This window comes from Zingiber officinale, chromosome 1B (genome assembly GCF_018446385.1).
Source record: "Zingiber officinale cultivar Zhangliang chromosome 1B, Zo_v1.1, whole genome shotgun sequence".
Classification (NCBI taxonomy): domain Eukaryota; kingdom Viridiplantae; phylum Streptophyta; class Magnoliopsida; order Zingiberales; family Zingiberaceae; genus Zingiber; species Zingiber officinale.
The window spans coordinates 62,516,704-62,537,480 of record NC_055986.1 but is presented as its reverse complement, the minus strand read 5'-3'; positions in this window follow the sequence as shown (position 1 = coordinate 62,537,480).

Here is a 20,777-nt window from a genome sequence, read left to right as displayed (position 1 = left end):
TCAAATTTACTTTGCTGAAAATGTTTCTACTTCTAAGTCGAAAGGTAAGAAGAAGAATAAGAAACAAGCTGGTTTGGCAAAGAAAGTGAATCGATCTCTAGGTACTGGACTTAAAGCAGGAGAAAAGAAGCCGAAGGGCAAGTGCTTTATTTGCAAGTAGTCTGGACATTGGAAGGCGGGCTGTCCTCGTAGGAAAGAGAACAATAAAGGTATATCTTATTCTCTAGTAGTTGAAACATGTTTAGTAATGTTATCTACTAGTACCTGGTGTGTAGATATAGGAGCCACTGATCATGTCTGTAATTCATTGCAGGGGTTCCAAGAAACCCGTCGACTATATGAAGGAGAGATAACTGTCTACATGGGCAATGCTACGAAAGTGGCAGCTGTTGCAGTGGGAGATGTCTACTTATCATTTGATAGGAATAGAACCTTGATTTTGAGAAATTGTCTTTATGTACCAAGTTTTAGAAAGAATTTAATTTTAGTTTCTAAACTATTTTTGGATGGATATACTGTTTCTTTTGATGACAAAGTGGTTGTCAAGAAAAATAGGATAATTATCAATTCTAGTACATTAGTTGGCAATTTGTATACTCTAAATCCAATAATTCCCACAAAGCAACAAATGGATATTAATAAAACATCCTCTAATTCTAATAAGTGAAAGGAACCTTCAAAAATGAACCAAACATATCATTGACATCTAAGACTTGGAACTATTAACTTGAGTAGGATTCAAAGGCTAATTGTCACGCCCCGGGGGAGTCCCTGTCCGAAGAAATTTTGGCAGCACCTCCCCTGTACAGCTGACAATCTGAAACTTCTATAATGCCCTCCAGGGCCACATATACATCGGCCAACAAGGCCGGAACAATAATAATAATAAACATAACACACATCCCAAACATCCACACAGTTTAATAGTGGACAACTAAAGCAATGATAAGAATACTCAAAAACAACCCTACTCAACTACACCCATAAAGATCAAAACATATTTCTTAATCCACTACACCCATAAAGCACAAATCCGACGATAAAATCAACTCACCTCTTCTGCCATCTAGGCAGGCATGTAGTAAAACAAATCCAAATAAAACTCATCGACAATATCCATAAAGTAAACTAATATAAGTCCAAATTCTCAAAACAGAACAAGTCCAAACATAGTCTAAACAAGAAGAACTAAAAGATCAACACACATCCTCATGGACTGCAGGGGACTAGCGACTGGAACTGAGGAGGAGGGTGTGAGTCCAACACTCAGCGGGTAACAACTGATATGCATAATAAAGAAATAACAACTAGCACTAATCATGTGTACAGTCTCCTGGTACAAGAAGGATAAATGCAACTGAAACAAGCAGGAGAAAATTGTACTAACCAGGACCAGGGTATAAGTACAACAGGGTCGTTAGACCGAGAGTATCATAAATCCTGTATGCATATCAATTATATGCATCCATATAAATGCAGCAAGCAAATGCAGCAAACACAAGCAATAAATGCATCATGCATATGATGCCTATGTCATGGTCACCCCTTACGCCAGTAGGCCATCTCACACATAATGGTGAGACTGAGTGGGTAGGGCTGTGACAACCGTGCACTCTGCCATCACTGCTCCTGATGAGTGACCGAGTGGACAGGATGCTGTCGGAGTACACCTATCCTCCTACCGTAAATCATAAATGGGGGAGCTCAATGCTCTCATCTCCCGGTACATGATGACGGGGAGGGATCCCGGCGTGCTACCACGATGCAGTACACTACCCATGAGCGTCCCAGCGGTGCACCATCGAGCAAACTGACTTGCTACCACACTGCGTCACGCTACCCATGAGCGGACCAACGGAGCACCGACAGAGATGAAACTGGTGATGTGCTCAACAATAATGGAGCAGACTATCGAGCAGCATGCAATCATGCGAATGGTGCATGACACTAAGAATGGAAAAAATCCTGAACAAAATAAATAACATGAATGTGTCACTACCCCTATGAGCATGTATAATCAGATAGGAACCAACATGATGTGCATAACAAATAAACAAACAAGAATGTAATAGATCAGGTAGTGACCAACCGAAACAGATAAGAAACACAATCATTGCTATTTGTTAAAAACATTACTATGCATATCAAATGACATAATGTTAAAGTACCCACCTCCAAAAGAAAGGATCCAATCCCGTCCAAAGCTGACGTCGAGATACTCATCTCGCGTCAAAGTCCTATATCACCAACATAAATATATTTTATTTAGCTACATTCCTATAAAATAGCTAAATAAAATCTCTTACACTAAATTAGGGCAAAAAACCATAATCCATAAACCTTGACCTTCCTAAATTAAATCCAACGATTAACTAGGGTTAATTGCCTTAACCCTAATCATAACATTAGATTAAAAATCTAAAGCTAATCAAATCTACATAATCCTACTAACCATGTAATCCATATTTACACTAATAACAATGCCCTTACCTCTATCCACCGCCTTGACTATTGATCCACACAAGGTTTGTTGCTGCCAGCAAAGGTTAATTGCTGTTGGAAACCCTCCTTACTGCTCGGATCACAAAACTCCCAAATCAACACCACTCCTAGATCAAGTCCAGCATCCACAACTAGGTATAGTACTTACCTCCAAAAATCGTCGACAGAATTGAAGAGGAGAAGAGGAAATGTGATATGTGGTGTATCAGCACTGCTCCGTGCAGCAGCAATCTTGGGCAGAGGAGTTGAAGCTTGGTCGACGGTGGCTCTGCTTCACAGAGAAGAGGAAGAAGTAGGAGATAGCCAACGGTATCGTCAGGCGACCGAGAAGATGGCTAGGGCTCAGAGGAACAAAGCGGTGGTCGGCGCTAGGGCTGAGGAGGAGCGGCGGTGGTGGCGTTGGCTAGGGCAAAGGCTGTAAATCGGCAGTGGCTTTCCCTCGATCACTGGCGTCAGTGGATTCGAGCGTTGGCAGCCGGCTATCCGTTGAGAGGGGCTAAGGCACAGTGGGAGCTCGGCCGAGGAGTCTCGGTAGCGGGCACAGTGGAGATCGGAGAGGGCGTCGGCGGCGTTGACACCTAGGGCTCGGGTCGACGCTGCTTGGCGCGAGGAAATGCACGAATCAGAGGGGAAGGTGTCGTAAGGTTTCCTTGGCCACGACTTTGTACGCGAGGAAGAAGAAACCGCTCGATTGCGGTTAGGGAAGATCGGGTACGAGGGGAAGAAGGCGCTTGGAACGACGTCTGGGAAGAAACGAAGGAAAAGAGAAAATAAAGAAAAAGAAATAGAAATAGAAAAAAAAGAATTCCTCGTTTAAACGGGGTAGCCTAAATAGGCTTTTCCAGACCCCGTTTTTATCACCGTAAACTCGTCCATACGAGCTCCAAAAAATTTCCAAAAATTTTCCAAAAACTCTGAAAATTCCATTATTATTATCTACCATTTTTTCGGTATTTTACATTCTCCTCCACTAATAAAAATTTGGTCCCCAAATTTCGGTATCTACCATTAGCAAATACTAACAACAGGTAAATAGTATAAATGTTGAACGGTAAATTAAATTACATACCTCAAGTAAAAAGATGGGGGTATCGAGCTCGGATAGTATCCTGGAGCTCCCAAGTAGCTTCCTCGTCTGAATGATGCTGCTATCCGACTTTAACCAGTCGGATAGTCTTGTTCCGCAACTGACGCTCCTTCCGATCCAAAATCCATACCGGAACCTCCTCATAAGTGACGTCAGGCTGAACTGGAACTGAGACATTGTCAGCACATGTGTCGGGTCGGGTATGTATCTCCTCAGCATAGATACGTGGAATACATCGTGCACGCCTGCCAAGGACGGTGGTAGTGCCAGCCGATAAGCTACTGCTCTAATCCTCTCCAGAATCTGAAAAGGGCCAATGTACCGCGGAGCTAACTTTCCTCTGAGACTAAATCTCTTCACCCCTTTCGAGGGTGAAACTCGCAGAAAAACATGATCGCCTGTAGAGAACTCCATAGAGAAACACTAGGGCAACTACATCCCCTGTCTAAAAGCTCCTAGAGTTGAACCTTCAGCTCGTTCAACTCTTTTGGTGCCATACGATAAGGAGCTTTCGATGCCTGCGCGGTCCCCGGAATCAACTCAATAGCGAACTCCACTTGCCTTCTGGGAGGCAAACCTGGTAGCTCCTCTGGAAATATATCTGGGTACTCTCGGACTACTGGCACATCGGAGAGCTGCGAACTACTGCTATCGTCAATACTAATCAAAGATAGCAGAAACCCCTGACAACCATGCGACAGCAGCTTCTGAGCCTGAATCGCTGAAATGATCGATATGGCGTCGTCTCTGATGCCAGTGAAATCCCACGAGGGTTGGTTCGGAGGCCAGAATGTGACGACCCTCGTCTGACAATCAACAGTGGCATGATATGCTGGCAAACAGTCCATGGCAAGAATAATATCAAAGTCGACCATTTCCAATACTAAAAGATCTACCGTAAGTATCATGTTGCCAAAGTCTAACGGGGAACATCTGACCTCCTGGGTGACATCTAATGTATCACCGGACGGTAGAGAGACGGTCAGTCACTGTAGTCTAATAGTGGATAATCTACCAATCTCCCGTATAAAAGTATGAGATATAAAAGAATGTGAGCTACCAGTATCTATCAGCATATCAGCAGATAATGCATAAATAGAAATCGTATCGCGGAAAATGGATCCGTCGGCTTGCTACGCATCCTCTCTGGTGACCGCATGAATACGCCCAATCTCTGGCGAAGGAAGAGGTGGTAACGCTGCCTGCGACTGCTGCGTCTAGGCAGGAGCCTGCCTCTGAGGTAGTGCTGGATACTGCACCAGAGAAGTCTGAGAGGGCGGCGATTGATATTGTACCGATGACTGGGACTGCGTTTGATACTGGGCCTGTGGCTAGGGCTGCAGCTGATACTGCCCCTGAGTCAGATAATGAGCTCCGGGAACGGAGCTCTGGGGTACTATGGGAGTACTGGGGTACTCCTGCCCAAGCATGCCAAATGCAGCTGCTGTAGGGGGAGCACTCCGCTGCTAGCCATGCGAAGGTTGGGCTCTTCGCCCTCCTCGATAAGTTCCTGACTGACTGTGTTGTCCTGATGTATGACCCGTCTGCTTCCTTTTTCTATCCGGAAATGCTCTCTGCTGAGCTGACTCAATCATGAAGGCTCTGTCCAAAGTCTCCAGGTATGATGCATTCCCAAAACTGGCAAGCCTTACTTGCAAATGTCCATCCAGCCCCTGAATGAACTGCTGCATACGTTAACTGTCCTCAGCAACTAGCTCTGGACAAAATCTGGCCAATCTGTCAAACTCTGCATTATACTCTGTGACTGACCGGTCGTTCTGTCGTAGACATAGGAAATCCTGTCGGCAAGCCATCTGATAAGCTCGTGGGAAGAAGCGGCTCTCAAAAGCCTCATTGAACCTGACCCAAGTAATGTTCTGCTCGTCGATGATGGAACGCTGAGTAACCCACCAGGTGTCGGCCTCGTTCCGTAAGTGAAAAGCAGCCCGCTCTGCTTTCTCCCACTCGGAGCAAGCCATATAGAAGAAGGTCCGCTCCATAGTCTCTATCCATGACAGGGCCACACTCGGATCAAGGTCTTCTCGGAAGAGAGTAAATCGACTCTTCATCGACTCTGCCAACGCTGGAATCCTGGCTCGTGCCGCGACAATGTCAATGAGGTGTGTCAGAACGGCTGCAGGAACTGGCGGAACCACTGGAGCTGGTGCTACAGGTGGTACCGCTGAATAGACCGGGGGAGGTACTCCCAGTGCTGCTGCATAAACTAGAGCATATGCTGCTGGTGGCACTACAGGGTCAGCATAGGTGGCCGCGGATGGATGTATGGTGGGTAGTGGTACTGGATGTGGAGCAACCGGTATCGCTAGTGCAGGTGTTGTTGGGTATACCGTAGGTACTGGGGGCACAGGTGCCACTGGTGTCGGGTACACGGTAGGTCCAGGTGGCGGTGGTGCCTGGTACGCCGTAGGCTGGGCCGGAACAGGTGCGGGGTATGCCGGTAGTACCCCTGGTGGTATCGTAAATACAGTAGGAGTTGGTATAGTCGGTACAGCCGAGGTAGGTACCTCTAAAGGAGCCATCGGGATCTGAGAGCCCGACGCGCCCGCAGTATCCTAAGTCTGCCCCTGACTGACAGGCTCAACCCCAGTAGGCATCTCTGGCAAGTCCAGAGATCCCAAGGTCCTCGTACGTGGTCATCCATCACCACGTCTCACAGCAATACGTATAGATCTCCTCATATCTGTTAAGTTATATAACAGATATTACTACAAGTATAACAATCATAAAATAAACATCATACCTATTTGCCATCTGGAGATGTTCCGTCGCTGTCCAGTCCCCATATTACCTCGGAATTCCGTAATACGAAAATCAAAATAAGTATCGCCAATCTGGCTCTGATACCAAATAAATTGTCACACCCCGGGAGAGTCTCTGTCAGAAGAAATTTCGGTAGCACCTCCCCTATACAGCTGACAATCTAAAACTTCTACAATGTCCTCCAGGGCCGCATATACATCGGCCAACACGGCCGAAACAATAATAATAATAAACATAACACACATCCTAAACATCCACGCAGTTTAATAGTGGACAACTAAAGCAATTATAAGAAAACTCAAAAACAACCCTACTCAACTACACCCATAAAGCTCAAAACATATTTTCTACACTACACCCATAAAGCACAAATCCGACGATAAAATCAACTCACCTCTTCTGCCGTCTAGGCAAGCAAGTAGTAAAACAAATCCAAATAAAACTCATCGATAATATCCATAAAGTAAACTAGTACAAGTCCAAATTATCAAAACAGAACAAGTCTAAACATAGTCTAAACAAGAAGAACTAAAAGATCAACACACGTCCTCGTGGACTGCAGGGGACTAGCGATTGGAACTCTCCGGGTAGCATCAACTTGAAAATAGCAACGGAGGAGGGTGTGAATCCAACACTCAGCGGGTAACAACTGATATGCATAATAAAGAAAATAACAACCAGCACTAATCATGCGTACAGTCTCCTGGTACAAGAAGGATAAATGCAACTGAAACAAGCAGGAGAAAACTATACTAATCAGGACCAGGTTATAAGTACAACAGGGTCGTCAGACCGAGAGTGTCATAAATCCTGTATGCATGTCAATCATATGCATCCATATAAATGCAGTAAGCAAATGTAGTAAGCAAATGCAGCAAACACAAGCAATAAATGCATCATGCATATGATGCCAATGTCATGGTCACCCCTAACGCCAGTCAGCCATCTCACATATAATGGTGAGACCGAGTGGGTAGGGCTGTGACAACTGTGCACTCTGCCATCACTGCTCTTGATGAGTGACCGAGTGGATGGGATGCAGTCGGTGTAACGCCCGCCCCTCTACTACTACTAAAGAAGGGACGGGGTTACTTACTTAAAACGTACATACATGTATATGCATATGAAATCATGGCAGCGGAAGTGGGTTGTCTAAAATTTAATTTGATCATATGCATATGGACTAAACATGACATATGAACCATATAATCATATAATATAGAAACATGCTTAACATGCTAATCTCTTCAATCATAACATGTGAATGTACTAGCATTCATGCATATAACTTGATTTATCATCAACTACTTAAAACACGATTCAGGATATCATAAGAATACCAACATGAAACAAAAGAACATAAGTGCATACGCTAACCATGCTGGTTCAAGTAGTTATCAAAGCATCTAGCTAAACATTGTTCACATGAAAGGTCAAGACATATATATATATATATATATATATATATATATATAAGTACTGAAACACAAAGGGATCTATTCCACCATGCCACTTCCACACACATTCTTGCCCTTCCTGCTGCTCCTCTTTGTTTAGCCACTCTTTTCCTTTTTCTGCAGTACAAGGAAATATAAAACTATAAGCACATAGGCTTAGTAAGTTCCTTTCCTACTCACAAAAATCATAAATCATACATAACATAAAGTATTAACATGTTCACTTGGCAAGTCATAACCTAGCATGTGAGAGCATAAACATAGAGTCATATCATAGCATGTGAGAGCACAAACATAAAGTAGTAACATGATCATATAAATATCATAGACATATTTTCAAGAGCATCTTAAATAAGCATAAAGGAAACCATATAACATGAACTTGTAGATGTAAGATCTTCTTTTGAAAACATGTATCATGAAATGAATATATGCAAGATGTCATTTTGAAAACATATAGCATATACATACTTAAACATAATCTCAACATGAGGGCCCGGCTTGAACCACATACATACATAAATGCGCGCATCCAAGATAGATCCAAGGTAGCTAATCTTGAACCTACTAGGAACTAGGCCCTCATAAACCATCGACCTAGGGGCAACTTAGGAGCCTATCCTTTTTACTAGGCCCATTTCATAGACCATCGACCTAAGGGCGCTTATGGAGCCCACCCTTGGTACAACCCATACAAAACTAAAATAGCATATCATGTTTCTTATCATATCATAGCATATCATGTTTCTTGTCATATCCTGGCATATCATATTCTTGTTATATCATGAAGAGAGCTCTTAATTCCAACTTAAGGGAAGCATCTCTTAGGCTTTGCATCTTACATAAGCCTTTCATAAACATATCATGATAGCATGAGGTGCACATAACATAAAGCATATCATAAGGAATCATAACATGATGGCATAATCATAAGGAATCATAACATGATGGCATAAGTGCACAAAACATAAAGCATATCATAAGGAATCATAACATGATGGCATAAGTGCACATACATAAAGCATATCATAAGGACTCATAACATGATGACATAAGTGCATATAGCATATCATAGGAATCATAACATGATGGCATGAAGTGCACATAACATAAACCCTATCTTTCTTAGTTTGGCCGAAACTTACAAGTCATGGTTCTAGGTTTTTTTTCAACAACATCTAAGCATGAACATTAAACTTAGATCACAACCTAAAAGTGAGACTCTTAGTAAGTATAAATGAGCTTCTAACCCTAATTCTCAAACCTTGGCCGAAACATACAATCATGGTTTTTAGGTTTTTCAAGCAACATTTAAGCATGAAGACCTTAACTAACATTATATAATGGATTACACATCATGAGAAATCACAAGCTAGCATAGTTTAGGTCTTAAAATTTTCCCTAATCCCTTTATCTCTTCTAGGCCGAAACCCTAAGAGTTTGGTGCTAGTTTCTAAGCAATACAAGGCATTAAACTTTAAACTAACAACATATAATGGGTTACACATCATAAGGAAACATAAGTAAACATAGTTAGGTTTCTAAATTTCCTTTAATCCTCTTATTCCTTCATGGTCGAAACTTTGAGGGAGCATGATCTAGATTTTTAAGCTACATAAAACATGAAAACTTCATACTAACATCATATAGTGATTTACACATCATAAGAAATCATAAGCAAGCATAGTTAAGTTTCTAAACTTCCTCTAACCCCTTTATCTCTTCTTGGCCGACACCTTACAAGCATAAATCTAAGTTTCTAAGCAATAGATAGCATGAAAACTTTAATCTAACAACATATAATAGGTTACACATCATAAGGATGTTGGGTTTTTCGGGCCGCGAAAACCGCTTTTCGCGTCGCGGAAACCCCGAATCACCCAAGGCCAACGGATCCGTGCAAGGGAAAAACCGAACGAATATACGAGTACGAGTTTCAAAGACTCTAGATCTACACTAGATGAGAGTTATACCTTCGAAGCGAGCCCTTTCGCGTTCCCGCTCGTCCAAAAAGTTGTCGGATCTCAAGACCGTCAAGCGTCGGTCCTCTAGAAGTATCCACACGGACACGTAGGTGGAGGAAACCTCACACAAAGGTGTGCTAGCACCTTGGTAAGGTTCGGCCAAGCAAGGAGGAGAGGGAGAGGAAGAGCTTCAAGAGGAGAAAGAAGAAGATACACCACTTGAATGAAAAAAAAATGAATTCTCATTCAACCCAAAGTGGCCGGCCACAATTTGTTGTGTAACCCCCATTTCCACTTAATTACAATTAAGTGGAGGCCATTAAGAGGTGTTGTGTAACTCCTATGATGTGGCACATCATGAAGATGTGGACCATTACCATTGGTCCACATCTTGCCACCTCACAATGATGTGGCAAATGAGTAACCTCCACTCATTTAATGTGGTCAACTCACATTAAATGCAATGGAGGCTTGTAACCTCCATGAGGTGGCAAAGCAAGATGATGTGGAGCAACACTATTGGTCCACATCTTGCCACCTCACTCATGATGTGGCAAAGAGTCAAGTCAAACTTGACTCTTCCTCTTCCTCTCTAGTCAAGTCAAACTTGACTCAATCTCTCTCATGGTTGATCTAATCTAACCATTTGATTCAAGCCAACTTAATATAATGAATCTAATTCATTAAATTAAATTGATCTAATGAGTCATAATCTAAATTAGACTCATTAAATACATGAATCAACTTGAGTCTAACATAATTAGCCCAATTTGGATTACTCTTAATTCAATTTGATTCATCAAATGAATCTAATCCTCTTGGTTCATCATATGAACCTAATCTCCATCTAATTGTCCTAAGTGTGTGACCCTATAGGTTCTTGTAACGTTGGCAATGCTCTAAACCCATTTAGGAGCATAAGTAATGAGCGGTATCTAGCAACACATCATTACTACCCAAGTTACAAGAATGTCGAGATCCGACATCACCTTGTGACTACTAATTGTGACTCCTCACAATATGTGACAAATGTCCTTCTATCCTAGACATCTAGATTGATCAATGTGAGGCATAGACCGTGTCATCAACTCCAAGTAAACTCACTCGATCAAATGAGCTCAACATCTAATGTTGACTCATTTGGGCATGGCCATGCACTTTGTGGTCTAACTCTATCAAGAATATTGATGTCGCTCCCGTCATATGAGAGGGATAGATCCCATCTACATCACTCACATCCCTCTGCATAATTTGTTACATACCCAGTAATCGCCTTTATAGTCCACCCTGTTACGGGTGACGTTTGACGAAACCAAAGTACATAACTCCTTATGTAGAGATCCATGGTGACTTCAGGTCAAAGGACTAATAGTCATACTAATAGCCACATGAGAAAGTATATGACACTCATATAACGATCCATGATACTTTCTCATGGCGGGTCATTCAGTATACATTCTCTAATGCATACCCATGTGTCAGCTTGATATCTCTATATCCATGACTTGTGAGATCAAGTCATCGAGCTGACCTACATGCTAGTCTTATTGTATTAACATTGTCCCTGAATGTTAATACTCGACTAGGAATGATTTAGAGTAGTGTTCCCTATATCATCTTACTATCGATTCAACTAATCGATTGATATAGGTATGAACCTTCTACTCAAGGACGCTATTATACTTAGTCTATTTGGCACTAATACAAATAAGCATAATAACCAAACAAATGCCTTTATTAATATACAAGAATATGATACAATGAGTCCATACAATCATCAAATGATTGGCTCTAGGGCTCTAACTAACAATCTCCCACTAGCACTAGTGACAATCAGTATAGGCTCTAAGGCCTAATGACATAGTGTGACCATCATGCTTTCTCTGTGCCAAAGCCTTGGTCAAGGGATCTGCGATGTTAGCCTCTGTAGGTACTCTGCAAATCTTCACATCTCCTCTATTGATAATCTCTCAAATGAGATGGAAGCGCCGTAGTATGTGCTTGGTCCACTGGTGTGAGCGAAGTTCCTTCGCCTGTGCTATAGCTCCATTGTTGTCACAATAGAGCTCAACTGGGTCAGCGATGCTAGGAACCACCCAAGTTCAGTGATGAACTTGCGGATCCAAACTGCCTCCTTTGCTGCCTCTGATGCAGTAATATACTCGGCCTCTGTTGTAGAATCAGCTACTATGTCCTGCTTCGAACTCTTCCAGCTCACAACGCCACCATTTAAGCAAAACACGAACCCTGACTGCGATCGGTAATCATCCTGATCGGTCTGGAAGCTGGCATCACTGTAACCCTTTACAGTTAGCTCATCATTACCTCCATATATCAAGAAATATTCTTTAGTCCTTTGTAAGTACTTAAGAATATTCTTGACCGCTATCCAGTGACTTTCACCTGGATCTGACTGGTATCTGCTCGTCATGCTCAAAGCATACGAGACATCAGGTCGAGTACATAGCATGACGTACATGATCCATCCTATGGCTGAGGCATAAGGGATCTGATCCATGCGATCTCTCTCCTCTCTAGAAGAGGGACCTTGAGTCTTCGAAAGACTCACGCCATGTGACATCGGCAGAAATCCCTTCTTGGAATTCTGCATGGCAAACCGAAGGAGTACCTTGTCAATGTATGTACTCTGACTTAGGCCAAGCAATCTCTTAGATCTATCTCTATAGATCTGTATCCCTAGAATGCGGGATGCCTCACCTAAGTCCTTCATTGAGAAGCAACTCCCTAGCCAGGTCTTGACAAACTGAAGCATAGGGATGTCCTTCCCAATGAGCAGTATGTCATCCACATACAATATGAGGAAGACAACTATGCCCCCTACAACCTTCTTGTAGACACAAGGCTCATCTTCGTTCTTGATGAAACCAAACTATTTGATTGCATCATCGAATCGAAGATTCCAGCTCCGAGAAGCTTGCTTTAGTCCATAAATAGACCTATGCAGCTTGCATACTCTGCTAGTATGCTGTGGATCTACAAAACCCTCAGGTTGTGTCATGTACACATCCTCGAGTAGGTCTCCATTCAGAAACACGGTTTTGACATCCATCTACCATATCTCATAGTCATGGTAGGCTGTAATAGCAAGCATGATCCGAATGGACTTAAACATCGCCACTTGAGAAAAGGTTTCATCATAGTCAATACCATGAATCTGCTTGAAACCTTTAGCTACCAAGCGACCCTTATAGATAAGTCCATCCATGTCAGTCTTTCTCTTAAAGACCCACTTGCACCCAATGGGTTTTACCCCTTCAGGTGGATCAACCAAAGTCCATACTTGATTGGTGTACATGGATTCCATCTCGGATCTCATGGCTTCTAGCCATTTCTCGGAATCTGGTCTCATCACAGCTTCTTGATAGGTGGTAGGCTCATCCTCTATGAGCACAATGGCATCATGGTCTTCAAGAGAAATGAGTATCTCTCAGGCTGACGACGTACCCTATCAGACCTGCGAAGAGGTATGTCTACTTGAACTGGCTGTTGGTCCTCAACTCCTTATGGAACAACATCATCCACAACACTTTGTGGTTCCAATTCAATTTCCATCGATGCATTAATGCTATTGTTCGCATCTTGAACTTCTTCAAGATCGAACGCACTCCCACTAGTCTTTCTAGAAATAAAGTCCCTTTCTAGAAAGACCCTAGTCTTTGCCACAACTATCTTATGCTGACTGGGAATGTAGAAGTAATATCCCTTAGTTTCCTTGGGATATCCAATGAAATAGCACTTGTCGGATTTGGGTCCTAATTTGTCTGAGACTTAACGTCCTACGTAAGCCTCACAGCCCCAAATCCTCATGAAAGACACCTGGGCATCTCTCCCAGTCCATATCTTATATGGTGTCTTTATCACGGCCTTGGATGGAACTCGGTTGAGAATGAAAGCTGCCGTGTCTAGAGCATATCCCCAGAGATATGTCGGAAGATCTGTGTGACTCATCATAGATCGTACCATATCTAATAAGGTATGATTCCTCCTTTCGGATACACCATTCCACTGTGGTGTTCCAGGAGGAGTGAGTTGAGATAAAATCCCACACTCAGCTAAGTAGTCATGGAACTCATGGCTTAAGTATTCACCACCTCGATCTGATCGAAGTATTTTAATACTCTTGCCAAGCTGGTTCTGTACTTCATTCTTGAATTCTTTGAACTTTTCAAAAGATTCGGACTTATGTGTCATCAAGTACACATAACCATATCTACTGAAGTCATCAGTAAATGTGATGAAGTATCTATAACCGCCTCTAGCAGCGACATTGAAAGGGCCACATACATCACTATGTATGAGTCCTAACAAATCAGTCGCTCTCTCGCTGTGCCCACTAAAGGGAGTCTTGGTCATCTTGCCTCGTAGGCATGACTCGCATATCTCATATGATTCAAAATCAAATGAGTCCAGCAAACCATCCTTATGGAGCTGGGATAAGCGCTTGTCATTTATATGACCTAAGCGACAGTGCCAGAGGTAGGTTTGGTTCATGTCATTTGACTTGAATCTCTTGGTATTTATGTTATAGATAGGGCTCTCAAGGTCTAGAATATAGAGTCCGTTTATTAGAGGTGCACTATAATAGAATATATCGTTTAAATAGAAAGAACAACATTTGTTCTTTATTATAAACGAAAATCCTTTCTTGTCCAAACAAGAAACTGAAATTATGTTCTTAGTCAAGGCAGACACATAACAACAATCATCTAATTCTAGTACAAGCCCAGAGGGAAGAGATAGATGATAAGTTCCTACAGCAATAGCAGCAACTCGTGCTCCATTGCCTACTCGTAGGTCTATCTCACCCTTAGTCAATGCCCTGCTATTTCTCAGCGCTTGTACATTAGTACAAATGTGTGAAGCACATCCGGTATCTAATACCCACGATGAAGAAATAGAGAGGTTGACTTCTATAACATGTATACCTGAAGTAGAAATCTTATTTCTCTTCTTCGTAAGATCTTCCAGGTATTCTTTGGAGTTCCTCTTCCAGTGCCTTGCTTGTCCTTGATATAGGTGACAAAGATGTTCAACCATATCGTAAGCGCTCATCAACTCATGTTGCTTCTGAAGCTCAGTGTTCATGGTTGCGAGCATAAGACAGGACACATCTAATGCGTCATCTTGATGCTTCTTGTAAGCATCCCGGTCAGCTCGCGTGGCAGTGGCAGGAGGAGCCTCCGGAATGGGCTGCTCCAGAACGTACAGTTTATGTTCCTAAGTCCAGGAAATTTGCTCCGTTGAGCTTGTCCTTCTTAAGGACATAACGCAGGGAGAAAGAGTTCGTATTCGACGTCATGATTATCTACAACAGAAAATTTGCAGAAATAAATATCATATTCTTTTAAAATCATTTAATTAGGCCTTTAATTAAATGATGCTCCCACTGAATTCTATAATTCTTGTGGGACAAGATCCACATCATACTAACCCTTGAGTTAGCTTTGGCTAATACGCCTAAGGCTTAGTATGATCGGTAGGTAACGATTACCAATTACATCTCTATGCAACTCTTGTTTATAAAATCAATATCCGCATTTATATTAAAACTCGAGTTAGCTTTGGCTAATACGCCCGAGAGTTAATATAGATGTGATTTTGACCTATCTTTTCCAACCGTTGGAAGAATGCCTATAGTTGACTCGATCTAACCGAGCAACTAGGAATACTCAATCTAATTGAGTTTGTATTCACCCATGCGTTGATAGGCGGGACCAAGATTGTCCCTCCGTACCCTACCAAGATAATATGTATTGCTCTGCTTTGGCAGATTCAACAATACATGTGATCGAGGTAGTGATAGGTATCACGGCACGGTTAGGCATTAGAGTTGGTTCGATCGAGATCTAATCTAATCGAAAAGGATGCATCTTGTGCATGACTTAGATCTAATCTAATCGCAAGGGTGCATCATGTGCACGACTTAGATCTAATCTAATCGTAAGGCACTAATTAATTAATTACTTATTAAACATGCATCATATACATAAGCAATTAACTAATTAATCTATTTATGATTTAGTCATGGTCCTACTACGATCTTCTCAAGCCAATGAGAAGATCGAATGGTCAACCTAGGGTCAACAGCTTCTCCAAGCTCCTCCCTTTGACCATGTTGTGTTGCTCGTGCCCGCCTCGGAACTCCGTCTTGTGTGGACCCTCCACCACTCCAATTTGTAGATTACAATTTGAAACTCGAGTTACATTCGAGTCTAAATCTAATTTACAACAAGAATATAAGAGAAAGGCACGACGCGCAGGTTGCGGAAAAATAAAAAAAAACATACAACACGCGCAAATACATAACGGCACGCAGGCCGTATTATGAATTACAACACAATCCAATCATATTGGGTTTTTGGGCTATAACTATCACAAAATTAATATATAATTCAAAATTATATATTTTCATAATTTTCTATAATTTTAAAAAAAACTTTTACAATTTTTACGAGTAAAATTTCCCGGCGGTCCCGTTTAGCGGTTTCGGGCGCAATCGCGGAACGGATCCCCTTGCGGGGCCAGGGGCAGCGCCCCTACCCGCGATCTAACCATCGCGAGGGTTCCTTTGCGATCCAACATCGCCCAAACTCGCTGTCCCAAAATGATTTGGGTTGAGACATTGCCGATTCAGAAAAATCTTCCCGGCAGGTTCGTTTTTAGCGATTTCGGGTGCAATCGCGGAGCAAATCCCCTTGCGGGATTAGGGGCAGTACCCCTACCCACGATCTAACCATCGTGAGTTGCTCCTTTGCAATCTAATGGCACCCAAGCCCGCTGTCCCAAACGGATTTGGGGCAAAACGAAGCCGTTTTGGAAAAATCTTTCCGGTAGCCGAAGCCTACAAGTGCCGAGACACTTGTGCTTCGCTTCTACGGAAAAATTACCCATAAAAACTATAAAATCATAATTTTACAGAAAATTACAAAACTTTAGTTTTCATAAAACCAAAAATCAAACTCGTACAAGCCTTGCACGTGGCTCTGATACCACTGTTGGGTTTTTCGGGCCGCGAAAACCGCTTTTCGCGTCGCGGAAACCCCGAATCACCCAAGGCCAACGGATCCGTGCAAGGGAAAAACCGAACAAATATATGAGTACGAGTTTCAAAGACTCTAGATCTACACTAGATGAGAGTTATACCTTCGAAGCGAGCCCTTTCACATTCCCGCTCGTCCAAAAAGTTGCCGGATCTCAAGACCGTCTAGCGTCGGTCCTCTAGAAGTATCCACACGGACACGTAGGTGGAGAAAACCTCACACAAAGGTGTGCTAGCACCTTGGTAAGGTTCGGCCAAGCACGGAGGAGAGGGAGAGGAAGAGCTTCAAGAGGAGAAAGAAGAAGATACACCACTTGAATGAAAAAAAATGAATTCTCATTCAACCCAAAGTGGTCGGCCACAATTTGTTGTGTAACCCCCATTTCCACTTAATTACAATTAAGTGGAGGCCATTAAGAGGTGTTGTGTAACTCCTATGATGTGGCACATCATGAAGATGTGGACCATTACCATTGGTCCACATCTTGCCACCTCACAATGATGTGGCAAATGAGTAACCTCCACTCATTTAATGTGGTCAACTCACATTAAATGCAATGGAGGCTTGTAACCTCCATGAGGTGGCAAAGCAAGATGATGTGGAGCAACACTATTGGTCCACATCTTGCCACCTCACTCATGATGTGGCAAAGAGTCAAGTTAAACTTGACTCTTCCTCTTCCTCTCTAGTCAAGTCAAACTTGACTCAATCTCTCTCATGGTTGATCTAATCTAACCATTTGATTCAAGCCAACTTAATATAATGAATCTAATTCATTAAATTAAATTGATCTAATGAGTCATAATCTAAATTAGACTCATTAAATACATGAATCAACTTGAGTCTAACTCAATTAGCCCAATTTGGATTACTCTTAATACAATTTGATTCATCAAATAAATCTAATCCTCTTGGTTCATCATATGAACCTAATCTCCATCTAATTGTCCTAAGTGTGTGACCCTATAGGTTCTTGTAACGTTGGCAATGCCCTAAACCCATTTAGGAGTATAAGTAATGAGCGGTATCTAGCAACACATCATTACTACCCAAGTTACAAGAATGTCGAGATCCGACATCACCTTGTGACTACTAATTGTGACTCCTCACAATATGTGACAAGTGTCCTTCTATCCTAGACATCTAGATTGATCAATGTGAGGCATAGACCGTGTCATCCTCTAATCAATCTAAATCTTGAACTCCAAGTAGACTCACTCGATCAAATGAGCTCAACATCTAATGTTGACTCATTTGGGCATGGCCATGCACTTCGTGGTCTAACTCTATCAAGAATATTGTTGTCGCTCCCGTCATATGAGAGGGATAGATCCCATCTACATCACTCATATCCCTCTGCATAATTTGTTACATATCCAGTAATCGCCTTTATAGTCCACCCTGTTACGGGTGACGTTTGACGAAACCAAAGTACATAACTCCTTATGTAGGGATCCATGGTGACTTCAGGTCAAAGGACTAATAGTCATACTAATAGCCACATGAGAAAGTATATGACACTCATATAACGATCCATGATACTTTCTCATGGCGGGTCATTCAGTATACATTCTCTAATGCATACCCATGTGTCAGCTTGATATCTCTATATCCATGACTTGTGAGATCAAGTCATCGAGCTGACCTACATGCTAGTCTTATTGTATTAACATTGTCCCTGAATGTTAATACTCGACTAGGAATGATTTAGAGTAGTGTTCCCTATATCATCTTACTATCGATTCAACTAATCGATTGATATAGGTATGAACCTTCTACTCAAGGACGCTATTATACTTAGTCTATTTGGCACTAATACAAATAAGTATAATAACCAAACAAATGCCTTTATTAATATACAAGAATATGATACAATGAGTCCATACAATCATCAAATGATTGGCTCTAGGGCTCTAACTAACAAAGGAATCATAAGCAAGCATAGTTAGGTTTCTAACTTTCTCTTAATCCTTTTATTCTTTCATGGCCGAAAGTTTACAAGCATGAATATAAATTTCTAAGCAATAAATAGCATGAAAACTTTTAAACTAACAAAATATAATGGGTTACACATCATAAGGGATCATAAGCAAGCATAGTTAGGTTTCTAACTTTCCCTTAATCCTTTTATTCTTTCATGGCCGAAACTTCAAGAGAGCATGATCTAGATTTTTAAGCCACATAAAACATGAAAACTTCTAGAAATTATAGATGGCCTCTTAACCTTATTTCCTCATCTTGGACAAAATCTACAAGGTAAGGTCCTAGGTTTAAAAATATATAGATAACGTCGAAGCTACTTGTACTGCAGGTGAGGGGAATACTTACTTCCTCTCGCTTGATTCTCTAAGAAAATGACCTTGCCTTGTGATATTTTTCTTTAGAGAGGACTCTTGGCATGAATTCAGCACAAAGGAAGGAGGAAGCTTAGGGTTCGGTGGAGAGAGGAAGGAGGAGGAAGAAAAGGGAAGAAGAGAAAATGAATTTTTCCATTCCCTTTTTCCTTTTATTCCAAATGAAAGGAAGAAGGAAAAATGAACTTTTCCTTCCCTTTTCTTTTATTCATCCTAAATGAAGGGAGAAAGCAAAACCCTCTTTTCATTGGAAGAAGAAGAAGAAAACTTGAACTTCTCCTTCTTAGTGAAGAGAGCCTTCACTTTCCTTACCTTTAACAATCTTGTCCCTTTCCTTCCTAACAGCACACCCCTGCTAGGGCTACTGGTTATGACATTCATGCATCTAACAAGAGGTCCAAGGTTCAAACCTTGGTCATCCCTCTTTTGCCTCTTTTTGGGTTCTATTTTTCTTTATTTTATTATTATTTTTAAAAAATCCACATAAGGCCCATTTTAATCATGCATAAATTTATATGAATTATTAGAGATCCTATGGGTGTTACAATCCCCCATACCTCATAAAATTTCATCCTCGAACTTAAAATAACTCCGGGTACTTTTGTTTCATACCGTCCCATAACTAGGGTGGCTCAGGACTTCCTGCTGAGTGCATCGGCCACTCTGTTCGCCTTTCTCTGATAGTAGAAAATCTCGCAGTCATAGTCCTTGACTAGCTCGAGCCATCTGCGTTGTCTCATGTTTAGGTCCTTCTGTGTGAAGAAATATTTCAGACTCTGGTGGTCTGTTAAAATTTTACACTGAGCTCCATATTGATAATGCCTCCATATTTTGAGAGCAAAAACCACAGCTGCTAGCTCCAGATCGTGAGTGGGATAATTTCTTTCATGTTCCTTGAGTTCCCTCGAGGCATAGGCAATGACCTTGCCATTCTGCATGAGTACAGCTCCGAGTCCTAATCTGGAAACGTCACTGTATATATCGAACCCTTCGTTACCTTCCGGAAGAGTGAGAATTGGAGCACTGATCAGTCTCCTTTTCAATTCTGTGAAACTCTCCTTGCAATCGTCTGTCCATTTGTACTTTTTGTTCTTCCTGGTGAGAGCTGTCATAGGGGCTGAAATTCTGGAGAAACCCTCTACGAACTTTCGGTAATAGCCTGCTAGCCTGAGAAAACTTCTGATCTCACTAGCATTCTTTGGCCTGTTCCAGTTACTCACAGCTTCAATCTTGATTGGGTCTACAATCACTCCATCCTTGGAGATAACATGACCCAAAAATGATACTCGATCGAGTCAGAACTCGCATTTGGAAAATTTTGCATACAACTGCTTCTCCTGAAGAATCCGCAAAACTATGTTCAGGTGTTCGGCATGCTCCGCTTGGGTTCTTGAATAGATGAGGATATCGTCGATGAAGACAATCACAAATTTGTTGAGAAATGCTGAGAATACCCGATTCATCAAGTCCATAAACAAAGCAGGAGCATTCGTCACTCTAAAGGGCATTAATACGAACTCAAAATGTCTGTATCTTGTTCGGAAAGCCGTCTTCGGTATATTATCCTGTTT